We start from the raw sequence: 2695 nt of genomic DNA, 5'->3' as shown, positions 1-2695 counted from the left end.
ACTGTTTTTATTTATTTTTGTTACATTTGTACCCTGCGCTTTCCCACTCATGGCAGGCTCAATGCGGCTTACGTGGGGCAATGGAGGGTTAAGTGACTTGCCCAGAGTCACAAGGAGCTGCCTGTGCCTGAAGTAGGAATGGAACTCAGTTCCTCAGTTCCCCAGGGTCAAAGTCCACCACCCTAACCACTAGGCCACTCCTCCACTGTTGCTACTATTTGAGATTCTACATGGAATGTTGCTATTCCACTAGAAGTCGGCCCTTGCAGATCACCAATGTGGCCGCGCAGGCTTCTGCTTCTGTGAGTCTGACGTCCTACATGTACGTGCAGGACGTCAGATGTGCAGGACGTCAGACTCACAGAAACAGAAGCCTGCGCAGCCTTATACATGGAATGTTGCTAGTGGAATAGCAACATTCCATGTAGAATCTCCAAAAGTAGCAACATTCCATGTAGAATCTCCAATAGTAGCAGCATTCCATGTAGAATCTCCAATAGTAGCAGCATTCCATGTAGAATCTCCAATAGTATCTATTTTATTTTTGTTACATTTGTACCCTGCGCTTTCCCACTCATGGCAGGCTCAATGCGGCTTACATGGGGCAATGGAGGGTTAAGTGACTTGCCCAGAGTCACAAGGAGCTGCCTGTGCCTGAAGTGGGAATCGAACTTAGTTCCCCAGGAGCAAAGTCCACCACCCTAACCACTAGGCACTCCTCCACTGTTGCTACTATTTGAGATTCTACATGGAATGTTGCTATTCCACTAGCAACATTCCATGTAGAAGTCGGCCCTTGCAGATCACCAATGTGGCCGCGCAGGCTTCCGCTTCTGTGAGTCTGACGTCCTACACGTATGTGCAGGACGTCAGACTCACAGAAACAGAAGCCTGCGCAGCCTTCTACATGGAATGTTGCTAGTGGAATAGCAGCATTCCATGTAGAATCTCCAAAAGTAGCAGCATTCCATGTAGAATCTCCAATAGTATCTATTTTATTTTTGTTACATTTGTACCCTGCGCTTTCCCACTCATGGCAGGCTCAATGCGGCTTACATGGGGCAATGGAGGGTTAAGTGACTTGCCCAGAGTCACAAGGAGCTGCCTGTGCCTGAAGTGGGAATCGAACTCAGTTCCTCAGTTCCCCAGGACCAAAGTCCACCACCTTAACCACTAGGCCACTCCTCCACTGTTGCTACTATTTGAGATTCTACATGGAATGTTGCTATTCCACTAGCAACATTCCATGTAGAATCTCCAACAGTAGCAACATTCCATGTAGAATCTCAATAGTAGCAACATTCCATGTAGAATCTCCAATAGTATCTATTTTATTTTTGTTACATTTGTACCCTGCGCTTTCCCACTCATGGCAGGCTCAATGCGGCTTACATGGGGCAATGGAGGGTTAAGTGACTTGCCCAGAGTCACAAGGAGCTGCCTGTGCCTGAAGTGGGAATCGAACTCAGTTCCCCAGGACCAAAGTCCACCACCCTAACCACTAGGCCACTCCTCCACTGTTGCTACTATTTGAGATTCTACATGGAATGTTGCTATTCCACTAGCAACATTCCATGTAGAAGTCTGCCCTTGCAGATCACCAATGTGGCCACGCAGGCTTCTGTTTCTGTGAGTCTGACGTCCTGCACGTATGTGCAGGACGTCAGACTCACAGAAACAGAAGCCTGCGCAGCCTTCTACATGGAATGTTGCTAGTGGAATAGCAACATTCCATGTAGAATCTCCAATAGTAGTAACATTCCATGTAGAATGTCCAATAGTAGCAACATTCCATGTAGAATCTCCAAAAGTAGCAACATTCCATGTAGAATCTCCAATAGTAGCAGCATTCCATGTAGAATCTCCAATAGTAGCAGCATTCCATGTAGAATCTCCAATAGTATCTATTTTATTTTTGTTACATTTGTACCCTGCGCTTTCCCACTCATGGCAGGCTCAATGCGGCTTACATGGGGCAATGGAGGGTTAAGTGACTTGCCCAGAGTCACAAGGAGCTGCCTGTGCCTGAAGTGGGAATCGAACTCAGTTCCTCAGTTCCCCAGGACCAAAGTCCACCACCCTAACCACTAGGCCACTCCTCCACTGTGAATAAGATCACTGGACTTGATGCACACCTGGAGCAGAAAAAAAAAGAAATTATGTTCTGGGTTAAGTTTTTTCCCAGTTCAAGTTGACTGTGTCCAACTTTTAAGTCTTTGTGTATTTCCTCACTGTTTCAGTGTCTCTGAATGTGTTTCTTGGAACGGCTGGCCAAGTTTTCTGCAATTTGCTAATTCGGCTGTTTAAACACTGAGCAGTGGTGTCCACAGATCTGTCTGCTGGTGAGCTCTAAATAGGATGTTTATCACAACAGGTCCTATCCTGTTGCTTCCTCCTGCAGTGATCTTTTCAGCTTACTGTTTTTCAGGTCTCTGAAGGGGGGGGTAGGGAGAACTGCAGTGGCGTGCTGCCTGGAGACCTTTTGTGGAGTGAGAGGAAAATCTGTGCTGCTATAACTTTATGACCTGGGAACAGTACTGCCCCAAGCCCCAGGTAGGCCACCATTGTGCTTTGTTCTGAAGGAAGGGTGCCTTGTTGCCATTATTGTAACAGGCAGATCTCTGTGGGGCTGTGTGGATGTTATCCAGGAACCAGGTTTTTCCAACTGCAAATTAAAGGGAAATTAAAGCGATTT

This window comes from Microcaecilia unicolor, chromosome 8, assembly GCF_901765095.1.
Source record: "Microcaecilia unicolor chromosome 8, aMicUni1.1, whole genome shotgun sequence".
In the NCBI taxonomy this organism is placed as follows: domain Eukaryota; kingdom Metazoa; phylum Chordata; class Amphibia; order Gymnophiona; family Siphonopidae; genus Microcaecilia; species Microcaecilia unicolor.
Note: the sequence above shows the minus strand (reverse complement) of the source record.